The following is a 24,983-nucleotide window of genomic DNA, read 5'->3' as shown; positions in this document are numbered from 1 at the left end:
GGAGAGCAGCTAGGGGCGATCAAGCAGGCAGGCAGAGGGGTTAGGGGCAATCGGGCAGGCAGGTAGAGTGGTTAGGGGCGATCAGGCAGGCAGGCAGGTGAGCGGTTAGGAGCCAGCAGTCCCAGATTGTGAGAGGGATGTCTGGCTGCCAGTATAGGCTCAATTGGAGAGGGTGCAGGCTGGGCTGAGGAAACCTCCCCATTCACGAATTTCATGCACCAGGCCTCTAGTAGTTTTATAATAACTATGTATTGTGCCAGGTGGGTACTTGAAACATTGGGGGAACACTTTTTAAAGTATATGATTGTGTAACCACTATTTGTACACCTGAATGTAATACAAAATAATTTTGAATGCAAACTGTAATTGAAAAATAAAAATTTAAAAATGAGTAGCGGACAAATTGGTATCTCCTTCTACATCTATGGTTGAACACTCACTGCTAAGCAAATGGATATCCTAACTCCTATTTGCTTGCAGATGCTACAGCACTTTTAAGTGAAGGAAGATTATCCAGTGCTTTGTGAATGTTGGAATGAGACAATGTGTATATAGAGAAATGAGAGGGGACCAGTGAAATCTCCAGGTAGAGAACAGCTATCTCTATATAATTTCAAGACTGTCATGTGTAAGTGTGACTGGCTTATATGATCCAAGAATAGAGGAAAAAGAAAAGTCAATGGGTACAAACTGCAGGTCAAGATATTTTAGCTCTATATAAGAAAAAATGATGGAAAGAGTTTTTCAGACACTAAGATGGGTAAACACCGGGAAACTGCTGCCTCCCACAACAACTTCAAAAATACAACGAAAAGTCAAAACGGACATCATCCAGAACTACAGGAAGGCTGGCAGAGTGTAAATTCTACAACTAGAAGAAAAGAGAAAACCACACTGAGACTCAGAGGAGCTGCGGAAGTAAAGTGCAAAGGTACGGAGATAAAGAGCTTCACAGATAACGAAAAGCTAAAGGAGTTCATCACCACCAAACCAGGATTATATGAAATGCTGAAAGGTATCCTTTAAGAAGAGGAAAAAGAAGAAAAAGGTAAAGATACAAATTATGAACAACAAATATGCATCTATCAACAAGTGAATCAAAGAATCAAGTGAATAAATAATCTGATGTACAGAATGAACTGGTGATTATAATAGAATCAGGGACATAGAAAGGGAATGGACTGACTATTCTTGGGGGGGAAAGGGGTGTGGGAGATGCGGGAAGAGACGGGACAAAAATCGTGCAACTATGGATGAGGACAGTGGGTGGGGAGTGAGGGCGGAGGGTGGGGTGGGAACTGGGAGGAGGGGAGTTATGGGGGGGTAAAAAAGGAACAAATGTAATAATCTGAACAATAAAGATTTAATTTTAAAAAAAAAAAAGAATTCCCTGGAAGGATTCATCAGTAGAATAAAAGTAGCTGAGGACTGAATCAGTGAGTTATAAGGTATAAAAAAACACCCATTGAGAGTAACATATGGAAGGAAATAAAAAAGCAGGAGGAGAGTTTAAGGGAGCTTTGGGACAACATGGACAACATGAAATAAAGCAACATCCATATAATAAGGGTGCCAGAAGGAGAAGATCCAAGAAAAAAAAAAGAATGTGTGTGGAGAAATAATGGCAGAAAATTTCCCAAATCTGGTAAAGGAAAAGGTCATCCAGTAAACACAAAGAGTCCCAGCCAAGATGAACCCCAAAAGACCCACACCTAGGCACATATTATTAAAATGGCAAATATTAAATACAAAGAAAGAATCCTAAAGACTGTAAGAGAGAGTCAGAAAGTTACCTATAGGGAGGTCCCATTAGAATGTCACATGGCTTCTCAAAAGAAATACTTTAGGTCATAAGGGAATGGCATGATGTATACCAGCTAATGGAAGCCAAGGGACTGAACCCAAGAATGCTCTATACAGCAAAGCTTTCATTCAAAATTTAAGGTGAAATAAAGAGCTTTTCCAACAAATAGAGGCTAAAAGAGTTTAGTACCACAAAAACAGCACTGCAAGAAATGCTAAAGGGACTTATAAAGAAGAACAAATAGAGAGAAAGAGAACAGGCATCAAAAATAAGAATGGGGAGAAACTAAGATGGTGGCATAGGGAAACACCGAAATTGCTGCCTCCTACAACAACTTCAAAACACAATAAAAAGACAAAACGGACATCATCCAGAACTTACAGGAAGGCTAGCGGAGTGGAAATTCTACAACTAGAAGGAAAGAGAAAAGCACACTGAGGGTCAGGAGCTGCGGAAGTAAAGTGCAAAGGTACGGAGGCTCGAGAGTGAGCGGAAAGGGGCTGGTACCTGAGGACGCGGCTGTCTGTTTGAATCAAGAGGGAGTCACAAGCTCCCGACTGCTCTGAACTCCAGTTCCGGGAAGTCTCTGGGGACCCAGGACTCATACAGGGAGAAACTGGACTGTCTGGAAGCGGGCAGAACTCAGAACTCAGAACTCAAGGGCGGCTTTCCCTCAGAGGTGCTTGCAGCAATCAAATTATCAGGACACTGAGACGCGCGCGGCCCCTTAGGGCAGGGCTAAGAATCCGCCCTAGTTCTTTGCTCCATCCTTTGATTCCCTGAGACCCCGCCCCACCCAGGCTGCGGCAGAGGCTTTTGCATATGAATGCCCTGGCCTTTTGCAACCTGAAAATTACCTAACAAACTGCAGCTGGGCCACAGACCCAGAACTTCCAAGAGAAGGCCCAAGGCCCCACAGCAGCTTGCATTGCTTCACAGGTGGGCCTCATCAGGGCAACTCCAAACTCCAAAAAAGGAAGGGGAATCTGCAGTTCTCTTCATAGCTCCTGCTGGGTAACCTTCAAGAGCCAGTGTACCCAGTGGTCAGAGGGGGACCATCCGGATTACAACTCCTCAGATCCATAAGGGACACACCCAGGGGGCAGACTCAGTGAGCACCAAAGTCCCACTGCAGCAAGTCTTGCCCCAGAAGGGTGTCTTCAGCACAGAAGTTCTCCCACTGCAGACACAGCTGATTCTCACTGCCAATTGGCCTGGAGGTCAATTCTTCCCAGTGATCCTACAACAATCAAGGCATAACTACAAGAAGACTGTGCACAAAGCCCACAAGGGGGTGCACCAAGAGTGTCCACCTCAGGTAATGGGGGAGGCTGAGCCACTGGGCACTACAGGACACCTAGCACACAAAACCACTCTACCAACACAGGGAAGCATAAAAATGCGGAGACAAAGAAACAGGTCACAAAGGACAGAAATGGAGGAAAGCAAATGACTGGATATAGAGTTCAAGGCCACGTTTATAAGGTTTTTCAAGAATTTTATGGAAACCGCTGATAAATTTAGTGAGACCCTCAAGAAATCTAGTGAGACCCTCGAGGATATGAAAAAGGACCAACTAGAAATTAAGCATACACTGACTGAAATAAAGAATAATATACAGAGATCCAACAGCAGACAAGAAGATCCCAAGAATCAAGTCAAAGATTTGAAATACAAAGAAGCAAAAAATATCCAACCAAAAAAGAAAAAAAAAAGATTCCAAAAATATGAAGATAGTGTAAGGAGCCTCTGGGACAACTTCAAGCGTACCAACATCAGAATTATGGGGGTGCCAAAAGAAGAGAGAGAGCAAGATATTGAAAACCTATTTGAAGAAATAATGACAGAAAACTTCCCCCACCTGGTGAAAGAAATAGACTTACAAGTCCAGGAAGCGCAGAGAACCCCAAACAAAAAGAACCCAAAGAGGACCACACCAAGACACATCATAATTAAAATGCCAAGAGCAAAAGACAAAGAGAGAATCTTAAAAGCAGCAAGAGAAAGAAAGTCAGTTACCTACAAGGGAGTACCCATACGACTGTCAGCTGATTTCTCAAAAGAAACCATGCAGGCCAGAAGAGAGTGGCAAGAAATATTCAAAGTGATGAATAGCAAGAACCTACAACCAAGATTACTTTATCCAGCAAAGCTATCATTCAGAATAGAAGGTCAGATAAAGAGCTTCACAGATAAGGAAAAACTAAAGGAGTTCATTACCACCAAACCAGCATTATATGAAATGCTGAAAGGTATTCTTTAAGAAGAGGAAGAAGAAAAAGGAACTCTTACCATTTGCCACAGCATGGATGGAACTGGAGAGTGGATAAATACCACATGATCTCACTCATTTGTGGAATATAATGAACAACATAAACTGATGAACAAGTACTGATCCAGAGACGGAGAGGCTTTGATTGGACTGTCGGGCCTTGGAGGGAAGGTAGGGGAGGGTGGGGGTAAGGGGGAAAGATCAACCAAAGGACTTATATGCAAGCATATAGGCCTAACCAATGGACACGGACAACGGGGGGAGTGAGGGCATGAGCGGGGGCGGGGGGGGAGGGGTAGGGGGTAACGTGGGGATAAGGACACATATGTAATATCTTAATCAATAAAAAATATATTTTAAAAAAAAAGAATAAGAATGGCAATAAATAAGTACCTACCAATAATAACCTTAAATGTGCATCTCATCCCAGGGCCAGCATTTTATTAAATGCTCCAATAAAATGCATAGGGTAGCAGAATGGATAAAAAAACATGACCCATATATATGCTATCTATAAGAGACCACCTCAGAACAAAGAACTGGCAATATAACATGCTGGCCTGCAAGACAGGAGTGAGAAAAAGAGCATGAATGAGTAAGGGAGTGTAGGGATATGCATGGTGTGTGTGAGAGAGAGAGAAAGTTAGATCTCGTACGAGTCTCAGGGGCTGGTGAATCAGGCTCTCCTAGACAAAGAGGCCCTACTACCACCACAGGCACTCGCCAGGCAGTAGCGGCTTTGGAAGGAAACCACACAGTCTAGAAGCGGGGGGGCAGGAGCGGCTAGGAGCACAGCATCACCACCAACCAGACTAGCCTTAGACAGCAGCCCCGATGAATGCACTGAGTGGGACCTTGCAAGGGACCTCCACCACAGGCAATGGGATCTCACATTGAGTAGCATTCCAAAGGGACATCCCACACAAACCCCACCAAAGGCTCTGGGACCTCACAAGGAGGCGCACAGCACAGGGATGTCACAAGAGACTCTTCCATGGCTCCAGCACTGCGCAGTGGCACACCAGCAGGCTCCTGGACATCACGGGGGGTGAGGGGAGGGTCACACACCAGAGGGACTGTGCACATGCCCCCAATGACTCTGAGCACATGCAGCTGACACCTGCATAACCAGGTATGTGGGAGAAGGGAGTACAACTCAGAACAGAGACAATCAAAGCATGAGACTCAAGGCACACATAGACTCTGGGCTTAGGCATCCCTGACCACTGGACTATGAGGAACTTCAAACTCTTGGACTTCAATCAGGTTACCCAAGGCCATAAAGGGACAGTGACTCACATTCACCTGCACTAAAGAAGTTTTTAGGAGGCCCAGGGTAGATACACCAACATCATACACCAGATTCAACAACATCAGAGCAAATTTCAGTGAGCCGCAACCTAACTGGCAGGAAGTTGGAGGAGATGCCACCCACAAACAGGACATAAACAAGCAAGTCCCAATTACAACAGGAGATAACTAAACAATACACACAAGAGCACTGCTAGAGCATCCAGCTCAGGTGAACAAAGACACTGCTCCACAGGGCCAATGAGGACACTTTCAACAGTAGGCCAGCCCACAAACACTAAGAGACACAAAAGTTCTATTGAATATATAGAAGCAGATAGTTATCTGATGAGCCTTTTGAAAATCTGACAAGCGGAGAGACAAGATGGCGGTGGAATAGGCAGACGCATCCCAAGGCTTGTCCTGGAGCAAATAGAATGAGCAGCTGAAACAGATAACATCCACCCTCGAATTGGCGAAGTATACTCAGCTGGTGAGACAGTTTGCAGCCAGGAAGGGCAGAGTTCCCCTGGAAAGGTAAAAACCAGGGACCTGGGCAGGAAAGTTTGCCAGATCTCTGAGCCCAGAGGGTCAGAGGGAGACCACGCAACACCCAGACACGTCCCTTGGGACAGGCACAGCCCCTGACTGGGGAAAGGAAATCTGCAAGAATGTGGGAGCTGGGGGATTTGAGATCTGGGTTCCATAATTACGGAGGACTGAGCCTGAAGGGGGCAGCCTGAAGCACTGCCCAGACCATGCAGTGCCGGTAAGAGAGGAGCTTACAGGGACTAAGTCTTCCTCGTTTCTGCAGCCAGCATTTGTTTGTTTTCACTGAACCCTGTTCATAGGACATTTCAGATACAGACACTCACCCATGCTGAGGAGCAGGAGAAGGTGCGGACGATTGGAATCTGGGAAGAGGCTGGGGAGAGAAGGGGGTCCAGGAGAGGTGGCAGTAAATTGAGTGTTGAGTCACACCTGAGCTGAGGACGTGGGCAGCCATTTTTTCCTGAGGATATAACTCCTCCCACCAACCCCCAGGCAAGGAATACAGCCAAACTCAGATTCCATCCTGAATGGTATGAAGGATTAAACCAATCTGATTAGTCCCTGGGAGTTAACAGGGTCTGGCCTATAGAGGGGCCTTGAGTCCCAGCATCAGGAAAAAAAAAAAAAAATCACAGACACTCCAGAAAACTGGGATCTTAAGCCAGCCAAAGGAATGATATTTGAATTTTTCATTTTTATTTTTTTATTATTATTTTATTAGCTTTTTTTTTTTTTTTTTTTTTTTTTGCTTTTTGCTTTGTTTCCCTTTTTGTGTTTGTTACTTTTTTTTTGCTTATTTCTTTGTTCTCCTTTTTCGTTTGTTGCTTTTTTAAAAAAAATTAAATCTTTATTGTTCAGATTATTACAGTTGTTTCTCTTTTTTTTTCCCCATAGCTCGCCTCCACCCGGTTCACACCCCATCCTCTGCCCTTACCCCCCACAACCACTGTCCTCACCCAAAAGTGTACGATTTTTGTCCAGTCTCTTCCCGCACCACCCACACCCATTTCCCCCGAGAATAGTCAGTCCACTTCCTTTCTATGCCCCTGATTCTCTTATATTCATTAGTTTATTCTGTTCATCAGATTATTTATTCAATTTATTCTTAGATTCACTTGTTGATAGATGTGTATTTGTTGTTCATAATCTGTATCTTTACCTTTTTCTTCTTCTTCTTCTTAAAGGATACCTTTCAGCATTTCATATAATACTGGTTTGGTGGTGATGAACTCATTTAGCTTTTTCTTATCTGTGAAGCTCTTCATCTGACCTTCAACTCTGAATGATAGCTTTGCTGGGTAAAGTAATCTTGGTTGTAGGTTCTTGCTATTCATCACTTTGAATATTGGTTGCCACTCCCTTCTGGCCTGCAAAGTTTCTGTTGCGATATCAGCTGACAATCTTATGGGTACTCCCTTGTAGGTAACTGACTGTTTTTCTCTTGCTACTTTTAATATTCTCTCTTTGTCTTTTGCTCTTGGCATTTTAATTATGATGTGTCTTGGTGTGGTCCTCTTTGGATTCCTTTTGTTTGGGGTTCTCTGCACTTCCTGGACTTGTAAGTCTATTTCTTTCACCAGGTGGGGGAAGTTTTCTGTCATTATTGCTTCAAATAGGTTTTCAATATCTTGCTCTCTCTCTTTTTCTGGCACCCCCATAATTCAGATGTTGGTACACTTGAAGTTGTCCCAGAGGCTCCTTACACAATCTTCATATTTTTGGATTCTTTTTTCTTTTTGTTTTTCCAGTGGGGTATTTTTTGCTTCTTTGTATTTCAAATCTTTAACTTGATTCTTGTGATCCACTACTCTGCTGTTGGAACTCTTTATTTCAGTTAGTGTATGCTTAATTTCTAGTTGGTCCTTTTTCATAACCTCAAGGGTCTCACTAGGTTTCTTGAGGGTCTCACTAAATTTATCAGCAATTTCACTAGACTTATTGAGGGTCTCACTAAATTTATCAGCCGTTCCTAGAAAATTATTGAAAAACCTTAAAAGTGTAGTTTTGAACTCTATATCCAGTAGTTTGCTTTCCTCCATTTCTGATGTTTGTGACCTGTTTCTTTGACTCCACATTTCTTATGCTTCCCTGTGTTGATAGAGTGGCTTTCTGTGCTAGGTGTACTACAGGGCCCAGTGGCTCAGCCTCTCCAATTACCTAAGGTGAACATTCTTGGTGCACCCCTTTGTGGGCTTTGTGCACAGTCTTGTTGTAGTTAAGCCTTGATTGTTGTAGGTATCATTGAGAGGAATTGACCACCAGGCCAATTGGCTGTGAGAATCAGCTGTGTCTGCACTGGAGAACTTCTGTGCTGGAGGCACCCTTCTGGGGCAAGACTTGCTTCAGTGGGGCTTAGGTGCTCACTGAGTCTGCCCCCTGAGTGTGTCCCTTATGGATCTGAGGAGTTGTAATCTGAATGGTCCCACTCTGACCACTGGGTATACTGGCTCTTGGATCTTGAAGGAGGTGCTAATTTAGCCTTTGCATAAAGCTACCCAGCAGGAGCTATGGAGAGATCCCTCTTCTTTGGGGTTCGGAGGTGCCCAGATGAGGCCCAGCTGTGAAGCAATGCAAACTTCTGTGGGGCCTGGGGCCTTTTAGAAGTTCTGGGTCTCTCTGACCCAGCTGCAATTTGTTAGGTAATTTTCAAATTGCAAAGGGCCAGGCCTCACATATGCAAAAGCCTCTGTGCAAAATTGGGTGGGACGGGGTCTCATGGGAATAATAGGGCAGAGCAAGCACCTATGGCTGCTCCCTAGTCCTACACTAAGAGGCCCTGGGTCTCAGTGTCCTGGTAATCACTGCAAGCACCTCTGAGAGAAAGCAGCCCTTGAGTTCTGCCCAATGCCAGACAGTCCAGTTTCTCCCTGTATGAGTCTGGGTCCCCAGAGACTCACCCAGAACTTGGAGTTCAGAGCAGTCGGAGGCTTGAGACTCCCTCCCAATTGAAAAAGACAACCATGTCATCAGCTGGCAGCCCTTTCCAGGTGCTCTGCGTCCTCAGCTTCCAACCCTATCCACGTGCGCTGTTTCCTAAGTTGCCGGCTTTTTTGGAGTGGGCCTCCATACCTCTGCACTTTACTTCCGCACCTCCTCTGAGTCTCAATGTGCTTTTCTCTTTCCTTCTAGTTGTAGAATTTGCACTCAACCAGCATTCCTATGGTTCTGGATGATGTCCGTTTTGTCTTTTAGTTGTATATTTGAAGTGATTGTGCAAGGCAGCAATTTCCAGTGTTTACCTATGCCACCATCTTGATTTCTTGTCTGTTGCTTTATTTTCTACTTCTTTTGACATTATTTTTTCATCATTCAATTTTCTTTTATTTTTCCTTGTTCTTTTCTATTTTTATACCATTTTGTTAAATCAATTTCTTGGTAAATATATTATTTTGTTCCCTTTCTGTCTCTTCTTATCCACTCATCCCTTTTCTACCTCCACTATACTGAAGTGAGATCCTCCCCATATTTATCCAATTCTTAACCTTATTTCCTGTATATCAGCTCAACCTCTACAGATTCTGCCCCCACCCTCTTTACTGGGTGTTTGGTGTTTGCGTTTGTTTGGATGATCTATTGGTTCTGTGGTGTTTTCTCTCTCTCTCTCTCTCTCTCTCTCTCTCTCTCTATATATATATATATATATATATATATATATATATATATATATATATATTCTCCTTTTCTCTCCTCTTTTTTTTCTTTTCTCTCTCTCTCTCTCTTAGATATAATTCGTACTCTCTTTTCTCTCCCCTAATTCTCTTTTCCCAGGTGGTCACTTCTATTGGGGTTATCAGTGTCATGAGTACATTCATGCTTTGTTCCCCTTGAGTCATGTCTTGTTAAGGTGAATTTTATCCTGTCTGGCTAAAGTGCTAGAGAGCAAGCCACATAACCAGGCACCTGCAGAGGAGGACCAGCAATGCGTGCAGCTCACTCGTGGCCAAAGAGCAGCAGCCGTGCAAGCAGCCCACCCCCATCCGAGGAGCAGCAGACTTGCAATCAACCTGTCCAAGTCCAAGGAGCATTAGCCCCACAAGCAGCCCACCACATCAGAGGAACAACAGCAGTGTGCAGCGAGCCCCCATTCAAGGAACAGCAGTCACATGAGCAGTCCGTCCCAGTTCAAGGAGTAGTAGCTGCATGTGTAGCCCGCCACCATCCAAGGAAAAGCAGTCTCGTGATCAGCACACCCTCTGTCAGAGGAACAGCAGCTGTGTGAGAAGCCTCCCCACGTCAGCCAGAGGAGACACCACGGCTGTGAACAGCACCCACCAGAGGAGCTGCTGCCAACTGAGGAGCAACTGCTACCACAACAGCCTGAGGAGCAACCGCAGCCCGAGGAGCCAAAGCCACCCAAGGAGCAGCCCCTGAACGAGTCAACATCTATATCTGTCGGTGAGATCAAACTTGGGTAGACCAAGAAACCCCCAAAGGAAAGAAGAGGAGGAATCACCAGAAAAGCAGCTAAGTGAAACAGAGGCATGCAACATGTCAGAAAAAGAATTCAGATTAAGGGTCCTAGAGTGCATAAACCAGATGGAGGAAAAAATCAACAATTTATGCGAGAATAAAGAAGAAACAGATGAAAAAATCAACTACTTATGTAAGAATTAAAAAGAAATGGATGAAAAAATCAATAACTTATGTAAGAACCAAGAAGAAATGAAGAGTGATATAGCTGCAATAAAAAACACCATTGAAAGTTTCAACAGTAGACTAGGAGAAGCGGAAGACCGAATTAGTGAATTAGAAGACAGGGAAACAAAACACACACAAATTGAGCTACAATTGGAGAAAAAAATTAAAAGACAGGAGGAGAGCCTAAGGGAGCTATAGGGCAACATGAAACGAAACAACAGATGAATAATAGGGGTGCCAGAAAAACAGAAAGAGGAACAAGGGTTAGAAAACCTATTGAAAGAAATAATATCAGAAAACGTTCCTGAGGTGGGGAAGAAAAAGTCACACAAGCACAGAGAGTCCCAAACAAGATGAACCCGAAAAGACCCATGCCAAGACACATCATAATTACCATGGCAAATGTTCAGGACAAAGAGAGAATCTTAAAAGCTGCAAGAGAGAGACGGAAAGTTAAATACAAGGGATCTCCCATTAGATTATGAAATGATTTCTCAACAGAAACACATCAGGACAGAAAAGAATGGACGGAAATTTACAAAGTGATACAAAGCAAAGGACTGAATCCAAGAATACTATATCCAGCAAAGCTATCATTCAAAATTGAAGGGGTAATGAGTAGCTTCACAGACAAAAAAAAAGTTTAAGGGAGTTTGTCACCACTAAGCCAGGAATGCAAGAAATGCTAAAGGGACTGCTGTAAAAAGAAGAAATAAAAAGCTAAGAAAGAAAACAAGCACAAAAAATAGAAATGGCTGCAAACAAGAACCTTTCAAAAATAACTTTAAATGTAAATGGACAAAATGCTACAATCAAAAAACATCAGGTGGCTGAATGGATAAAAAAACATGACCCATATATTTGCTGTCTACAAGAGACCCACCTCAGAATAAGGGACTCACACAGACTGAAAGTGAAGGGATGGAAAAATATCTTTCATGCAAATGGAAATGAAAAAAAAAAAAGCTGGGGTAGCAATACTTATATCAGACACAATAGACATCAAAGTGAAGGCCATAACAAGAGATAAAGAAGGCCACTTCATAATACTAAAGGGATCGATACAACAAGAAGATGTAACCCTGATAAACATATATGTACTATGTACCCAAGGCAGGAGCACCCAAATACATAAAAAAAAAACTCTTGGAAGATATCAAGGGAGAGATTGACAACAATACAATCATAGTAGGGGACTTTACTATATCACTGACATCACTGGAAAAATCGTCTAGACAAAAAAATCAGCAAAGAAACAGCAATCCTAAATGACTCACTAGATCAGATGGACATAATTGACATCTTCAGAACATTTCAGCCAAAGCCACGGAATATACGTTCTTCTCAAGTGCACATGGGACATTTTCAAAAGTAGACCACATATTGGGTCACAAGAAAAGTCTCCCCAAATTCAAGAAGATTGAAATAATACCAAGCATCTTCTCAGATTACAATGGTATACTATTAGAAATAAACTACAATTAAAAAAACCCAAAATACTCAAACATTTGGAAGCTGAATATCATGTGATTAAATATTTATTGGGTTAGCAATGAGATCAAAGAAGAAATTAAAAACATCCTGGAAACTAATGACAATGAAAACACAACAATCAAAAACCTATGGGACATAATGAAAGCAGTCCTAAGAGGGAAGTTTATAGCCCTACAGGGCAACCTCAAAAAAGCCAGAAAAAATGATAGTAAATCATCTAACTTTACATCTCAAAGACTTAGAAAGTGAGCAACAAGAAAAGCCCAGAGTGACCAGAAGGAAGGAAATAATAAAGATCAGAGCAGAAATAAATGACATAGAGACCAAAAAAACAATACAAAAAATCAATGAAACTAAGAGGTGGTTCTTTGAAAGGATAAACAAGATTGATGAACCTCTAGCCAGGCTCACCAAGAAACAAAGAGAGAGGACCCAAATAAGCAAAATCAGAAATGATAGAGGCGAAATAAACACAGACCCCACAGAAATACAAAGGATTGTTAAAAACAATACTATGGACAACTCTACTCCAACAAACTAGACAACCTAGAGGAAATGGACATATTCCTAGAAAAATACAACATTCCAAAACTCAATCAGGGAGAATCTAAAAATCTCAATAGGCCAATAACTATAGAAGAAATTGAAGCTGTCATCAAAAAGCTTCCAGCAAACAAAAGCCCAGGACCAGATGGCTTCACAGGGGAGATTTACCAAACATTCAAGGAAGAACTAAAACCTATCCTCCTCAGACTACTACAAAAAATTCAAGAGGAAGGAACACTTCCAAGCTCATTCTATGAAACCAGCATCACCCTAATACCAAAACCAGGTAAAGACAACACAATGAAAGAGAATTACAGGCCAATATCCCTCATGAACATGGATCCCAAAATCCTGAACAAATCTTAGCAAATATGATTCAGCAGTACATCAGAAAGATCATATACCATGACCAACTAGGATTTATCCCAGGGATGCAAGGATGGTACAATATCCGCAAATCAATAAAAATGATACATCACATAAACAAATTGAAAGAAAAAAACCACATAGTCATATCAATTGATGAAAAAAGTGTTTGACAAAATCCAACACACATTTCTGGTAAAAACTCTCAGCAACGTGGGAATAGAAGGATCATACCTCAACATAATAAAAGCCATATATGACAAACCTACAGCCAACATCATAAAAGACAAAAACTAAAACCATTTCTCTTAAGAACAGGAACAAGACAGGGATGCCCACTCTCACCACTCCTGTTCGACATAGTACTGGAAGTATTAGCCATTGCAATTAGACAAGAAGAAGAAATAAAAGGTATCCAAATTGGACAAGAAGAAGTAAAACTGTCCTTATTCGCAGATGACATGATATTATAGATAAAAAACCCTAAAGACTCCATCAATAAACTATTAGACTTAACAAATGAATTTGGCAATGTAGGAGGATACAAAATTAATGCCCAGAAATCGATGGCATTTCTATACACCAATAGTGAACTTACAAAAAGAGAAACTAAAAAAGCAATCCCATTTACCATCGCACCCAAAAAATTAAGATACCTAGGAATAAACTTAACTAAAGCATTAAAAGACCTCTACTCAGAAAAGTACAGGACGTTGAAAAAGAGTTAGAGGAAGACATAAACAGATGGAAGAACATACTGTGTTTTTGGATTGGTAGAATCAACATCATCAAAATTTCCATACTACCCAAAGCAATCTATAAATTCGCCGCATTTCCCATTAAAATGCCAATGGCATATTTCACAGATCTAGAACAAAGTCTCCAAAAATACATCTGGAATTTAAAAAAGACTCCGAATAGCTGCAGCAATCCTGAGAAAGAAGAACAAAGTAGGTGGGACTTCAATACCAGATATCAAGCTGTATTACAAAGCCACTGTTCTCAAAACTTGGCTCAAAACCTGATACTGGCACAAGAACAGACATACAGATCAATGGAATAGTATAGAGAGCCCAGATATTGACCCAAACCACTATACTCAATTAATATATGACAAAGGAGACAAGAACATATAATGGAGTCAAGACAGTCTCTTCAATAAATGGTGTTGGGAAAATTAGGCATATACATGCAAAAAAATGAAACTAGACCACCAATGTACACCATACACACAAATAAACTCAAACTGGATAAAGGACTTAAATATAAGACGGGAAACCATAAAAATACTAGAGGAATCCAAAGGCAACAATTCTCAGACATATGCCAGAGCAATTTCATCACGGATACAGCTCCTAGGGCATTGGAAACTAAAGAGAAAATAAACAAATGGGACGACATCAAAATAAAAAGCTTCTGCACAGCAAAGGAAACCATCAGAAAAACAACAAGAAAGGGAGAACCAATATGGCGGCATAGGTTAACCCTGGAGTTTGCTGCCTTGAACAACTACTTCAAAAGTGAAACTAAAAAACCAAACGGACATCACGCAGAACCACAGGAACGCTGGCTGAGTGGAAGTCCTACAACTAGGAGGAAAGAGAAATGCATACGGACACTCAGAGGAGGCGCAGTGCTGAAGTCAAATTCTGAGGTGCGGAGTGCTCGGAGCTGGCTGGCGGCGGAGGGCAGGGTTGGCGTTTTCAATCGGGAGGGAGTCGCAGACTCTGAGCTCCAGATACAGGCGAGTCTTTAGGGACCCAGACTCAAACGGGAGAAGCGGGACTGTCTGGCTTAGGTCAGAGCAACTGCAGCTTTCTCTCCAAGGTTTGCAGCTGTTGCTGGGACTCAGAGAGGCAGAGCCCCTGGGGACAGGACTGAGAGCCGCCATAACTGCTCTCTCCAGCCCACCCTGTTGATCCTATGCGACCCGCCCCACCCAAGCCCTGCACAGAGGCATTTGCTGGATAGCCTCAGGCAAAGGCTAGATTAGAACCTCCCTAGAGGACAGAAGTTCTCTCACTGCAGACACAGCTGATTCTCATAGCCACTTGGCCTGGAGGTCAAACCCTCCCTGGTATTAGCTACAACAATCAAGGTTTAACTATAAGACTGCAAACAAAGACCACTAGAGGGTGCACCAAGGAAGCATAACAAAATGCGGAGAAAAAGAAACAGGACAAAATTATCAATGGAAGATATAGAGTTCAGAACCACACTTTTAAGGTCTCTCAAGAACTGTTTAGAAGCCGCCAATAAACTAAATGAGATCTACAAGGAAACTAATGAGACCCTCGATGTTATATTGGGGAACCAACTAGAAATTAAGCATACACGGGCTGAAATAACGAATATTATACAGACTCCTGACAGCAGACCAGAGGAGCACAAGAATCAAGTCAATGATTTGAAATGCGAGGAAGCAAAAAACACCCAACCGGAAAAGCAAAATGAAAAAAGAATCCAAAAATGCAAGGATAGTGTAAGGAGCCTCTGGGACAGCTTCAAGCGTACCAACATCAGAATTATAGGGGTGCCAGAAGATGAGAGAGAGAAAGATATTGAAAACCTATTTGAAGAAATAATGACAGAAAACTTCCCCCACCTGGTGAAAGAAATGGACTTACAGGTCCAAGAAGCGCGGAGAACCCCAAACAAAAGGAATCCAAAGAGGACCACACCAAGACACATCATAATTAAAATGCGAAGTGCAAAAGGCAAAGAGAGAATCCTAAAAGCAGCAAGAGAAAGAAACCCAGTTACCTACAAGGGAATACGCATACGACGGTCAGCTGATTTCTCAACAGAAACTTTGCAGGCCAGAACGGAGTGGCAAGAAATATTCAAAGTGATGAATACCAAGAACCTACAGCCAAGATTACTTTATCCAGCAAAGCTATCATTCAGAATTGAAGGTCAGATAAAGAGCTTCATAGATAAGGAAAAGCTGAAGGAGTTCATCACTACCAAACCAGGATTATATGAAATGCTGAAAGGTATCCTTTAAGAAGAGGAAGAGGAAGAAAAAGGTAAAGATACAAATTATGAACAACAAATATGCATCTATCAACAAGTGAATCTAAGAATCAAGTGAATAAATAATCTGACGAACAGAATAAACTGGTGATTATAATAGAATCAGGGACATAGAAAGGGAATGGACTGACTATTCTTGGGGGGGAAAGGGGTGTGGGAGATGCGGGAAGAGACTGGACAAAAATCGTGCACCTATGGATGAGGACAGTGGGAGGGGAGTGAGGGCGGAGGGTGGGGAGGGAACTGGGAGGAGGGGAGTTATGGGGGGGAAAAAAGAATAACAAATGTAGTAATCTGAACAATGAAGATTTAATTTAAAACAACAACAACAACAACAAGAAAGCCCACTGCATGGGAGAACATATTTTCCAATGTTATCACCGATAACGGTTTAATATCCAACATTTATAGGGGACTCATACAACTTACAAAACGAAGATAAACAATCCAATCAAAAAAATGGGCCAAGGACCTAAATAGACACTTTACAAAGGAGGACATTCAGAAAGCCAAGAGACATATGAAAACATGCTCAAAGTCACTAATCATCCGAGAGATGCAAATCAAAACAACAATGAGGTACGATCCACTGCTGTCAGAATGGCTATCATCAACAAATCAACAAACGACAAGTGCTGGAGGGGATGCGGAGAAAAATGAAATCTCCTGCACTGCTGGTCAAAATGCAGACTTCTGCAGCCACTATGAAAGCCAATATTGAGTTTCCTCAAAAAGTTAAAAATGGAACTCCCATTTGACCCCGTGATCCCACTTCTAGGAATATATCCCAGTGCTGGGGTCCAACCCCAGCAGGTCCAGGGGTCCCCAAAGGTGTGGACGGAGTCAGCGAAGAAGGAATGACACAGAGACAGCGTTCAGTTGATCAGCAGCCTAGCCAGGATCTCTAGCCAGGATCTCCAGCCAAGTTCTGTTCAGGATCTCCAGCCAAATTCTGGTTAGGATCTCCAGCCAGGTTCTGTGTCCATGTTCTCTTGCTAGGTTCTCCAGGTTCTCCAGCCAGGTACTGTAGCCATGTTCCCTCGCTAGGTTCTCCAACCAGGTTCGGTCGCCAGGTTCTGTAGCCAGGTTCTCCAGGTTCTCCAGCCAGGTTCTGTAGCCATGTTCCCTCGCTAGGTTCTCCAGCCAGGTTCTGTCCAGGTTCTCCAGCCAGGTTCAGTCACCAGGTTCTAGTCAGGTTCTCTTGCCAATTTCTGTAGTCAGGTTCAGTCCAGGATCTTTTGCCATGTTCTCTCCAGCGAAGTTCTTCTGTCTCTAGATTCCGTGTAGGTTCTGTCTTCTTTCTGTCTCCTAAGTTCTGTGTTCTAAGTTCTGTGTTCTAAGTTCTGTGTCTTGCTGTCTTGTTACATCTGCATTTATACCAGTTGATTCAATCCTATCAATCTCTATTACAAAGGTTAGGGCGTTTCTTATCTCCATTCCAGGGAGTAAAGATTATGTAGCTTAAGCATGATTGTTCGTAGTTAAAGTGATTAATTACCCGCCTGGCACTTAGTTAAGAGGTTTTATTCCCTCCCTAACTTCAGGGGAAAATCCCTACCTGGGGAAACAACCTTTCTCAGAGAGGTGACCTTGGTTAAAACACATAGTGCCAAGAAGGTGAGCAAACATATTAAGAACAGTATGCCATATATGCCAGGTCCCTTGAAATAGCAAGCATGGACCGGCTCCCGGCATCCCAGGAAACCAGAAACACCAATCAGAAAGGATATATGCACCCCTATGTTCATAGCAGCACAATTCACCATAGCTAAGATCTGGAAACAGCCTAAGTGTCCATCAGCAGATGAATGGATTGGAAAACTGTGGTACATCTGCACGATGGAATACTATGCTGCTGTAAAAAAGAAGGAATTCCTACCATTTGCGACAGCATGGATGGAACTGGAGAGCATTATGCTAAGTGAAATAAGCCAGTCAATGAAAGAAAAATACCACATGATCTCACTCATTTATGGATAATTCAGACCATTATAAACTGATGAGCAAAAATAGGTACAGAGGTAGAGCAACATCGAACAGACTGTCAAACTACAGCGGGAAGGCTGTGGAGGGTTGGGGAGTGGGAGGGGGGTAAGAGATCAACCGAAGGACGTGTATGCATGCATAGGAGCATAAACAATGGACACAAGACACTGGGGAGCATGGGAGGCTAGGGGAGGGTCAAGGGGAGAAAAAATAAAGGAGATATATATAATACTCTTTGTAATACTTTAAGCAATAAAACAATATAAAAAATAAAAGAATATATAGAAGCAAATACCAAGAGACAGCACCTGGGGAGAAAAGAAAACAACATCCAAATGAAGAAAAAGAAGGAATCTCCAGAAAAAGAACTAAATGACATGGAGGTGAGCAAACTATCAGACATGGAATTCAAAGCAATGGTTATGAAGATGCTTAAGGAAATTACTGCAAATTACAACAGCATGAAAAGGAAAATAGAGGCCATAAAGAAGACCCAGAAAGAAATGAACAATGTTATACCTGTAAATAAAAACACACTGGAAGGAATTAAAAGTAGATTGGATGCAGCAGAGGACTGAATCAGCAATTTGCAAGACAAGGTAGAAATAAATATCCAGTTAGAGCAACAAATGGAAAAAAATATTAAAAAGCTGGAAGATAGAATAAGGGAGCTCTGGGACAATATAAAATGTAACAACATCCACATGTAGGAATGCCAGAGGGGAAGGGGAAGAGCAGGAAACAGAGAACCTGTTAAGTGACAGCCAACAAATCAACAAACAACAAGTATTAGTGAGGTTGTGCAGAAAAGGGTACCCTAACACAATGCTCGTGGGAATGCAGACTGGTGCAGCCACTGTGGAAAACAGTATGGAGTTTCCTCAAAAAATTAAAAATGAAACTCCCATTAGATGCCATCATCCCACTTCTAGGAATATATCCTAAGAAACCTGAAACACTCATCAGAAAGAATATATGCACCCCTTTGTGCATAGCAGCACAAATAACAATAGCAAAGACTTGGAAACAGCCTAAGTGTCCAGCAGCAGATGAGCGGATAAAAAGGTTGTGGTACATTTACACAACAAAATTATACAAAACAATAAAAAAGAAAAAACTCTTACCATTTGCAACAGAATGAATGGAACTGGAGAGTATTATACCAAGTGAAATAAACCATCAGAGAAAGATAAGTATCACATCATCTCACTCATGTGGAATATAATGAACCAAAAAAAACTGATAATCAAAAATAGAACCAGAGACAAAGTCCAACACCCTTTTCTGATAAAAACGCTCAGCAAAGTGAAAATAGAGGGATCATACCTCAAGATAATAAAACCCTAGATGATAAACCTAGAGCCAACATCATACTCAATGGGCAAAAACTAAGACCATTTCACCTAAGAACAGGAACAAGACAGGGATGCCTAATTTCACCACTCCTGTTTGATATAGTATTGGAAGAGCTAGCCATAGCAATTAGACAAGAAGAAGAAATAAAAGGTATCCAATTGGAAAAGAAGACGTAAAACTGTCATTATTTGCAGATGACATGATACTGTACATAGAAAACCCTAAAGACTCTATCAAAAATTATTAGACTTAATAAATGAATTTGGCAATGTAGCAGGATACAAAATTAACACCAAGAAATCTATGGCATTTTTACACACCAATAGTGAACTTACAGAAAGAGAGATTTAAAAAAAAAAAAAAAGATCCCATTTATCGTCACACCAAAAAGTTTAAGATACCTAGGAACGAACTAAGGAGATAAAAGACTTGTACTCAGAAAACTACAGGACACTGAGAAAAGAGATAGAGGAAGATATAAACAAATGTAAGAACATACCATGTTCATGGATTGGTAGAATCAACATCATTAAAATGTCCTTACTACCCAAAATATAATCTATAGATTCAATGCACTTCCCATTAAAATACCAACTGCATATTTCACAGACCTAGAACAAACTCTCCAAAAATTCATCGGCAATAAAAAAAGACCCAGAATAGCTGCAGCAATCGTGAGAAAGAAGAACAAAGTAGGATGGATCTCAATACCATATATCAAGCTGTATTACAAAGCCACTGTTCTCAAAACTGCCTGGTCCTGGTACAAAGAACAGACATACAGACCAATAGGATAAAATAGAGAACCCAGAAATCGACTCAAACCACTAACCTCAATTAATATTTGACAAAGGAGGCAAGAACATACAATGGAGTCAAGACAGTCTCTTCAATAAATGTTGCTGGGAAATTTGGTCAGATACATGCAAAAAATGAAACTAGACCACCAACTTACACCATATACAAAAATAAACTCAAGATGGATAAAGACTTACACGTAAGACAGGAAACCATAAAAATATTAGAGGAATCCATAGGCAACAAAATCTCAGATATATACCAAAGCAATATTGTCACCGTTACAGCTCCTAGAACGATGGAAACTAAAGAGAAAATAAACAAATGGTACTAAATCAAAATAAAAAGCATCTACACAGCAAAAGAAACCATCAATAAAACAATAAGAACGCCCACTCCATGGGAGAACATATTTGCCAATGTTATCTCCTATAAGTGTTTAATCTCCAACATTTACCCGAAACTCATCCAATTTAACAAAAGTAAGCTAACCCATTAAAAAAATGGGCAACCGACCTAAATAGAAACTTTTCAAAAGACGGCTTAAGGAAGGCCAAGAGACATATGAAAACATGCTCAAAGTCACTAATACTCTAAGAGATACGAATCAAAACGACAGTGAAGTACCATCTCACACCTGTCAGAATGGCTATCATCAAAAAGTCAACAAAGGGCAAGTACTGGACAGGATGCAGAGGAAAAAAAAAAAAAAACCTCGTGCACTGCTGGTGGGAATGATGACTGGTGCAGCCAATGTGGAGAACAGTATAGAGTTTCCTCAAAAAACTAAAAATGGAACTTCCATTTGACACCATGATCCCACTTCTGGGAATATATCCCAAGAAACTAGAAACACCAATCAAAAAGGATATATGCACCCCTATGTTCATAGCAGCACAATTTACAATAGCTAAGATTTGGAAACAGCCTAAGTGCCCATTAGCAGATGAATGGATTAAAAAACTCTGGTACATCTACACAATGGAATACTATGCTGCTGTAAAAAGGAAGGATCTTCTACCATTGGCAACAGCATGGATGAAGCTGGAGGGCATTATGCTAAGAGAAATAAGTCAGTCAAAGAAAGATAAATATCACATGATCTCATTCATTTGTGGATTATAATGAACAACATAAACTGAAGAACAAAACAGATCCAAGGACAGAGAAGGATTGATTAAATGCACAAATCTAGGAGGGAAGGTAGGGGAGGGTGGGGGTAATGGGGAGAGATCAACCAAAGGACTTGTATGCATGCATATAAGCATAACCAATGGAAACAAGACACTGGGGGTGTATGGGAGGCTAGGGGAAGGTCAAGGGGAGAAAAAAAGAGACATATATAATACTCCTTGTAATACTTTAAGCCCGTGGTCGGCAAATTGCGGCTCTCGAGCCACATGGGGCTCCTTGGCCCCTTGAGTGTGGCTCTTCCTAAGCCTTAGGAGTACCCTAATTAAGTTAATAACAATGTACCTACCTATATAGTTTAAGTTTAAAAAATTTGGCTCTCAAAAGAAATTTCAATCATTGTACTGTTGATATTTGCCTCTGTTGACTAATGAGTTTGCAGACCACTGTCCTAGGGCAATGGAAACTAAAGAGAACATAAACAAATGGGACTACATCAAAATAAAAAGCTTTTGCACAGCAAAGGAAAACATCAACAAAACAACAAAAAAGCCCAATGCATGGGAGAACATTTACCAATGTGATGACCAATATGGGTTCAATCTCCGACATTTACAGGGAATTTATACAACTTAACAAAAGGAAGATAATCCAATTAAAAAATGGGCAGGGGACCTAAATAGATACTTTTTGAAAGAAGACAGAAGGAAGGCCAAGAGACATATGAAAATATGCTCAAAGTCACTAATCATCCGAGAGATGCAAATCATACAACAATGCAGTGCAATCTCACACCTATGAGAATGGCTATCATCAACAAATTAACAAATGACAAGTGCTGGCGAGGATGTGGAGAAAAAGGAATTCTCGTGCACTGCTAGTGAGAATGCAGACTGGTACAGCCACTATGGAAGACAGTATGGAGTTTCCTCAAAAAACTAAAAATGAAACTCCCATTTGACCCAGTGATCCCACTTCTAGGAATATAGCCCAAGAAACTAGAAACACCAGTCAGAAAGGATATATGCACCCCTATGTTCATAGCAGCAAAATTCACCATAGCTAGGATTTGGAAACAGCCTAAGTGCCCATCAGCAGATGAGTGGATTAAAAAACTGTGCTACAGACTTCCAAAATGGCGACCAGCAGGAAGGTAGGGAGGGAGAGAGTGTGAGAGCGCAAGGAAGTGATAGAGGAGTGTGTGGACGCGTGTGGTGTGTGTGTATGAGCTAGGGACAGTTAGATTCTGCAGGTCTTCTAAGGGGCTGCTAAACCCGGCAGTCTTAGGCAGCGGAGTCCCGCACCCTGCGCAGACACTCCTGGGCGGCCAGCACAGACATGGCGACCATGCCATCTTGGGAAACAGAGCTGCTGGAGACTAGGATCCTGGCCTCAGCACCACCCAGTCTGATCTCAGACGCATACCAGGACCCTGCAGCCACTGGGGACAGAGACCTGTGACGTGACCACAGCTACAGACCTGCGGACACCAAAAGTTCAGAAATCCCTGCAGCAGATCCGTGAGTAACAGAGCACACCTCCCCTTCCCGCAGGCTTGCGGGCAGCACCAGAGTAACTAACTGATAGACCCACCCCTTGCCTGGGCCTCAGCGCTCCAGGATCTTTAGCCTGGAAGTGCGCGAGCACCTTGGAACTGATCCTACACACACTGCCAGCTTCTGAGACCTGGGCTGGAAGCAAACGCGGGAACCCCCGGAACTGAGCCTACGCGTACTGCCAGCTTCTGAGCCCTGGGCTGGGAACAATCACGCAAACACCGGGAATTTGTCCCACATATCATAGGCCCAGGGACCCCGATTCTCTGGGCAGGTGGCAGCACCAAGCACCAGTGACTTGACTGTGTTTCTTTTCACCTGCGCCTGAGATCCTGATTTCCTGTGCATTCATACTAAGAGCCAGTGACTCCAATTCCTGGTGCAAGGGCACACAGGGTCCCTGATTCTCAAGGCAAGGTCGCGCGAAGCAACAGAGACTCTGACACTGGATTCTGGGGAACTCTGACTCCAGGCGCACGCTAGGGGGCTCTGGTTTTCAACACGCTTCAGGGGGGTCTCTGTTTCAGGACAGTGCAGGCAGGGTCCCTGATTCTAAGGGCGCATACGAGGCCACATTGAGCGCTGACAACACTGACTCTGAGCGAGCCTGGTTCCCACCAACCCAAAACAACCACACATCTTAGTCTCAGAGCTCTTCAGTGACACTAGGGTGGTGGGAGGCTCCCACTGCACACGGCCCAGGCCCACGCAACTCGATGTTTGAACCATCGGGAGATAATCAGAATGAAGAGACGAAACAACACCCAGAAAAAAGACAATGAGGAGTCACCAAGAAAAGACATTAATGAAGCTGAAGCATGCAACATGACAGAAAAAGAATTCAGAATAATGGTTGTACAATTCATTCACCGGATGGATGAGAAAATCAACAACCTATGCAAGAATCAGGAAGAAATGAAAAGTGATATAGCTACAATCAAAAACACCATGGAAAGTTTCAACAGCAGACTAGAAGAAGCAGAGGACCGAATTAGTGAATTAGAAGATAAGGCAGAGAAACAAGCTCAATCTGAACAGCAACTGGAGAAAAAAATTAAAAAGCAGGAAGAGAGCCTAAGGGAGCTTCAGGAAAACATGAAACGAAGTAACATACGCATAGTAGGGCTGCAAGAAGGACAAGAAGAGCAGCAAGGATTAGAAAGTCTATTTGAAGAAATAATGTCAGAAAACTTCCCAGATATGGGGAAGAAAAAAGTTACACAAGTACAGAGAGTCCCAGGCAAGATGAACCCCAAAAGACCCACACCAAGACACGTCATAATAACGATGGCAAATGTACAAGACAAAGAGAGAATCTTAAAGGCTGCAAGAGAGAAACAGAGAGTAACCTACAAAGGATCCTCCATCAGATTATCAAATGATTTCTCAACAGAAACACATCAGGCCAGAAAAGAATGGACAGGTATTTACAAAGTGATGCAAAGCAAAGGACTGAATCCAAGAATACTCTATCCAGCAAGGCTATCATTCAAACTTGAAGGGGAAATAAGAAGCTTCACAGACAAAAAAAAAAGGCTAAGGGAGTTTATCACCACCAAGCCAGCAATGCAAGAAATGCTAAAGGGACTGGTGTAAAAAGAAGAACTAAAAAGCCCAGAAAGAAAACAGCCACAAAAAAAAAAAATAGAAATGGCTACAAACAAGTACCTTTCAATAATAACTTTAAACGTAAATGGACTAAATGGTCCAATCGAAAGACATCGAGTGGCTGAATGGATAAAAAAACATGACCCATATATTTGCTGTCTACAAGAGACCCACCTCATTAGAAGGGACTCACACAGACTGAAAGTGAAGGGATGGAAAAATATCTTTCAGGCAAATGGAAATGAAAAAAAAGCTGGGGTAGCAATACTTATATCAGACAAAATAGACCTCAAAGTGAAGGCCATAACAAGAGATAAGAAAGGCCACTTCATAATACTAAAGGGATCAATACAACAAGAGGATATAACCCTGATAAACATATATACAACCAATGCAGGAGCACCCACATACATAAGAAAACTTCTGGAAGATATCAGGGGAGAGATCGACAACAATACAATCATAGTAGGGGACTTTAATACACCACTGACATCACTGGATAAATCTGCTACACAAAAACTCAGCAAAGAAACAGCAATCCTAAATGACT

At 42.0% G+C, this 24,983-nt stretch overlaps 1 protein-coding gene across 1 annotated transcript in view; it reads right to left on the bottom strand.

Annotated features, from left to right (window-relative positions):
* ZDHHC15 (zDHHC palmitoyltransferase 15) overlaps nucleotides 1-24,983 on the bottom strand; it is a 404,696-nt gene that overhangs the window by 368,923 nt on the left and 10,790 nt on the right. The gene's annotated exons all lie outside the window — the stretch shown is intronic.

Source organism: Myotis nattereri (genome assembly GCF_964212035.1).
Source record: "Myotis nattereri genome assembly, chromosome: X".
NCBI classification, from domain to species: Eukaryota; Metazoa; Chordata; class Mammalia; order Chiroptera; family Vespertilionidae; genus Myotis; species Myotis nattereri.
Note: the sequence above shows the minus strand (reverse complement) of the source record. Positions and strands in the feature narration are given on the sequence as shown.